Below are 6,000 nucleotides of genomic sequence, written 5' to 3' on the forward strand. Positions count from 1 at the left end.
TAAACAGTTGTCTACCTTGCCCGGTCTCTCAGAGGATCCTTCTGTTGTGGGGTTGCTGAGGGTTGAAGAACAACAGGTACCAATTGCCACCACAAGGGTGCACCGGTGGCAATATTGATTCCCTGATTCCCATCCATAAGCTGATTCATCGACTGGAGAGCCAAGGAGTGATCATCAAGACTCTCTCACCCTTCAACAGTCCCATATGGCCAGTGCAAAAGTCCAATGGAGAGTGGAGACTAACAGTAGACTACCGTGGCCTGAACGAAGTCACGCCGCCACTGAGTGCTGCCGTGCCAGACATGCTAGAACTTCAATATGAACTGGAGTCAAAGGCAGCCAAGTGGTACGCCACAATTGATATCGCTAATGCGTTCTTCTCCATCCCTTTGGCAGCAGAGTGCAGGCCACAGTTTGCTTTCACTTGGAGGGGCGTCCAGTACACCTGGAACCGACTGCCCCAGGGGTGGAAACACAGCCCTACCATTTGCCATGGACTGATCCACACTGCATTGGAACAGGGTGAGGCTCCAGAACACCTGCAATACATTGATGACATCATTGTGTGGGGCAACACAGCAGAAGAAGTTTTTGAGAAAGGGAAGAAAATGGTCCAAATCCTTCTGAAGGCCGGCTTTGCCATAAAACAAAGTAAGGTCAAGGGGACCTGCACAGGAGATCCAGTTTTTAGGAATAAAATGGCAAGATGGACGTCATCAGATCCCGATGGATGTGATCAACAAAATAACAGCCATGTCCCCACCAACTAGCAAAAGGGAAACACAAGCTTTCTTAGGCGTTGTGGGCTTTTGGAGAATGCATATTCCAGATTACAGCCTGATTGTAAGCCCCCTCTATCAAGTGACCCGGAAGAAGAACGATTTCAAATGGGGCCCTGAGCAACAACAAGTCTTTGGACAAATTAAACGGGAGATAGTTCATGCAGTAGTCTTTAGGCCAGTCAGGCAGTTTCCTTGAAACCCTTACAGATTCTGTTATAGTTAGTCAGAGGCACTATGTGTAGCAATTTCAGTAGTAAAAAGAAAAAATTAGGTATGCCTGCAATATACCTGCTTCTAATTCTGTTGCAATAACTAGGAGCTTGCTTTCTTTTTCGCTTGCCCGGCAGCATATAAAGTATGTTGTTTCTCAACTTCTGTGCACCTTGCTCCTGTAGGAATTGTACTACAATGAACATTCATGATGTCATTAATACACACATATAAGTCGTATAGCATTTTACCCAAATCAATGCTGTGTGGTTTCCTGTAATGTTTTGTATTTTAAGTAAACTAAGTAAGCTGAAATAAGAACTTAAATAAAATTTGGAGGGGTAAAGAGAAGTATGAAAGAGGATCTCTGAGGTAAATATTCACCAAAATTAGGCTCAGTTATTGAACTACTCAGAAGAATGTGATGGGTCAGGTTCTGTCATTTTCTGTTTGTGTGAAGTTTGTACTCAAAGCAAGCAGACATAAACTATATAATACGATAGTAATTGGTATGGCTTGGTAATGAGCATAAATCGGATCATTCACTCTTAATTAAACAAATTTGAAATACTCCCTCAAAGCAGGTTCAACAAAAACAAGTTTTCAAAGGAACTTTAATTTTGATTTATGCAATCATTTGACTAAATTAGGGCTTTTTTTGCAAAGATGCTTGTCTCATTTTGACAGAAATAATTCCCACTTTCATTTTCTGTTCACCTCTCTGTCTGAAAAGCGTGAAACAACTTATTTCAATGGTTTTCATTTTTCAACTCATCAGGAAACGGGAAAAGTTGAAAAGGCCAAGGTTCCTTTTAGTCACTGGAAAAAAGCATTCTTAAAAGAATAAAAAGATTTACCTTTTCAAAGCTTACACTTCTATAAATTTATATATTCTCTGTATTTCCATTTACTTTATCAGAGTTATTCAAAGTTCAAAAATAAGCCATTGCAAAATTAGTCTCACCTATCTTATATGTTATCACAGTTTAATTAATTGATACATTATAGAATCACTCCTCTGCATTTTTTTTCCTGAAATAGTTGTCCTGGTTTCAGCTGGGATAGAGTTAAATTTCTTCCTAGTGCTGTGTTTTGGATTTAATATGAGAAGAGTATTGATAACACACTGATGGTTTAGTTCTTGCTAAGTAGTGCTTGTAAAGTCAAAGACTTTTCAGCTTCTCATGCTCTGCCAGGTGCAAAAGAAGCTGGGAAGGAGCATAGACAGGACAGCTAACCCAAGTGGCCAATGGGGTATTCCGTACCATATGACATCATGCTCAGTATATAAATAGGAGGCATGGTCCCAGAAGTAGCGATCACTGTTTGTTTATCAGTCAGCGGGTGGTGAGCAATTGCATTGTGCATCACTCACTTTGTATATTCTACCATTATTATTATTATTATTATTATCATCATCATCATCATCATCATCATTTTTTTTTTCCCTTCCTTTTCTGTTCCATTAAACTGTCTTTATCTCAATCCACGAGTTTTACTTTTTTTTTGTTTTTCGATTCTTTACCCCATCCCACTGTGTGTGGGGAGGAGTGAGCGAGCGGCTGTGTGGTGTTTGGCTGCCTGCTGGGTTAAACCACAACAAAGATAAAAAGTTATAGTGAAAAATTTTGACTAACTCAGCTTCTGCTTAGGCTGTACGGAAACGCCTGTCACTGGAATGTGCTTTTATCCTGTAAGTGACTCCACCATGATTTTCCTACTCTTTATTTTATTAACTTCTGTAGGCAAACACTGGCATGAAAACTGATGAGAGGATTGAGCCCCCTCTTTATCTTTGTGGCACTTCAGGGGTGAATCCCAACTCTTCTGACTGTTTTACTGATGTGTTATTGACCTTTAGCTGCCTCATTGCAAAGCGGTTCCTCTGGATGGCACAGACCATCATCTCACCCTCACCAAAATACAGTAGCTTTACCCAGGACATGGGTCCGGCCCTGAGTTTCCCAAAAAAAATGAAGTTCTGGGTTTAAAATGCAAAATGTTATGCAGAGATGGAGCCTTTCCTCAGGCCCTGGGCCTGGCACCTCTGCTGGCCTGGCCACGGTTGCTGCAGCTGCTGGGCCACACCGGCGCAATCTAGAAGGGGCCGTGACTCCATCTCTCCAGGAAATTGGGCTGGACTATTTTCAGACTGTATTTTTAAAATTCTTTAGAGCAGCCTGTGTACCGCTAGGGATAATGGTATTTGTCTGGGTACTTCTGCTGACAAGTGTTTGGCTTCAGCCGGCTGTCCCTTTCGGCCAAGAGACTGCCTACCTGCCAGGCCTCTGTCACAAAAATCCTGAAACAACTTCTCCCCTCTTAATTAGGTTACTTAAACAATGTGCTTTACCCTTTTCTTCCCTACATGGCCTTCATATCCTGCTCCCCTGACTTTGCCCATTTATAGCTCAAACCATTGCTGGCTGACGGCAGAGTCGCCAACCGACGGTCATCCAGCCATTCCTCCTCCCTCCCCCTCCCTCATCACGTCTTTTCCCAACTCTGAGCTGTCACCACCTTTCCCTAAGCTACGCCAGGGAGAAGAGGAGAAAATTAATTGTGTCATTTTCACATAACATCTCTCTACCATCATAACCCTGGAAATGTTATTTCCTTGCAATTATAGTGAGTTTGCATGGGTGTACCTTCATTTATTTAAATAGACCTACTTCTGATTGACACATGCAAGTATGTGAGGAGAATCTTGGCCTACTTCTTTGTCATTGTGAGTTATTTCAAATGTAAGAACATTATTTACTACTTCGGTTAAATAAGGATAAATATAAATAGACATATACTGCTACTGTCACTTCTCCCCAAAAATATAGAATTAATGAGCTCTGACCAGACAGTCTTCGCTTGTCTCAGGCGGGTTTAGTGGAGGTTTTGGGGGCAATATGGACATAGCTTTTTATTGAAGGAAAATATTTTGACTAGTTAAGTTTTAAATTTGCTATAAAACTTCAGTTACAGGTTATTTCTCAAACAATAGCATGAAACTTTTGTTTTGCTAGAAAACTCCTCCTTTCCAAATCTTACCTGTGGTCAGCAAAGGGTTTTTCCTGGTGCTCGCCTTGTTTGTGACTGGATCTTTCAGTCTTGGAGGGCTCTCTGAGACTGTGGAGTTCATTTGTTCCTTTGTTGCATTCAAAATCCTATTACAAGAAAAAGGAAATGCATGTTATATGCAAAGCCTGAAATTTATTGCTAAGTGTAGATGAAATCTTCACAGTCAAAACGAAGAATTATTATTAGCCCGGAACAGATTTAACAGAAAAGGAAAGAAAAAAGAAATAAGAAAGAGAATTCCCCTGTAGGAAAAGTCTCAATAATAACAATGCAATTAAAATTGTTATACTTAGGCTTACTAATATCTGCACCTGCACCTTGCTCTAGTGTTATGCCACCTCACATCCTATGGTTGTTTGTTTCAGACAGGGGTAGCTGGGGGCTTTACAGCATCCTGTCTTTCACCAGGACAAGTATGATTTTGATACTGATGGTTTCCTTCTCCATACTCTAGGGTCCAATTGCATACTTTTGTATACTTCCTGACCCTTTTTATACCTTGTTCATTCTGCACTGATCTAAAATGCCGCATTAAATCTCAACTTACTATATATGGAGTGTGAGTTATTCTAGATACATACAAACCCTTATAGCTGGTTTTGCTCAAGTCCTTAAGTTGGCATTTCTGCAGCTGACCACTGGTGAGCTGTTCATAAGCTTGGGGATGCAGGATCCTCCTGTGCCCAACTGTTAACATCTCATGCCATGTCTACCCCACACTGCATGCTGTGCCTGTGTTCCAGTTTCCAACACCTTGCTCTCATCCCATCCCTATCCTCTACTCAACATCATGACACTACGCTAATATTACATTCTACACAAGAAAACCTACTTCCTACCAGTATTAATTTTAAAATTATGATATGGTTATACACCTCAGTTATAAAAAACTATGCAAAAGTAAAACAAACTAGGTAATAACAAATTTTCATTATAAAACTGCTCCTACCAATAAACTTCAAAATAAAACTTCAGGCAAACCAAGAAAAGCCTAGACAATGTCTGACAAGTACTGCTTCTGAGGCCTTACAAAATTAGTACAAAACACATCAGTCTTGCAAACACTGCCGGGAAAAAATACCAAATGAAATATTCCCTACCAGTTCTACACTTTGCAGAGCAATGCAGTATAGCATAGGCCCCCAAAATACCTTTTGAGCAGTGACTGACTACATAAGCGTCTTAACATAGATCAAGTAATGTACGTTACTAATGAACAGAAAGAACTAACTAGAAGTGTTAACTTGATATGCTACCAAATACATTGGTTGTATACTGGTTGTATCTCATATATTTAAAAAAAAAAGACAAAGCCAACCAACAGAGGTATTCTATCTAAATAAAATATGAACATTTCATTGTTAGCTGTTTTGAAAGTTTTTCTTAGAGCAACAAACCTGAACAATCTGCATCAAATAGTCGTATATCACATAAATGGACATGTTTTGGTATACTATATCAACTTAATATTTCTTGCTAGCTATTTTCTCTTGGCTTTCACTTCTCCATGTTTCCTTTGAATAGGTAAATAAGTATTTAATTGCTGAGCTTTAGATAAATATAAGCTTATTATAGATTCACTGATTAATTTTAATAAAATAATGATTTGTTAAGATGTTTGGGTTTTTTTACACAATGATAAATTATCACAGAAACTAGATGATGTGTAATACCTATTGTTTCTGTCACAAAAGAAAAGAAAAGAAAAGTTCTGTGTGATCCTATTTATCATTACATTTCAGTACTGGTCAAGAAAAGACATACTAGACAGAATTGAATAATGTGTCAAAATTAGCTGATATGTCTGTGTTACTGAGCCTAGATGGTCTAGATAAAGCTCAGAGAAGAGAACATCAAATGTAATATTTCAAAATTAAGGATGTAAGTGAAAGTAATACCAGTTTTGGTATCTTTTCAATGATTTTTTCAGTAGATC

The sequence above is a fragment of the Calonectris borealis genome, chromosome 3 (assembly GCF_964195595.1).
Source record: "Calonectris borealis chromosome 3, bCalBor7.hap1.2, whole genome shotgun sequence".
In the NCBI taxonomy this organism is placed as follows: domain Eukaryota; kingdom Metazoa; phylum Chordata; class Aves; order Procellariiformes; family Procellariidae; genus Calonectris; species Calonectris borealis.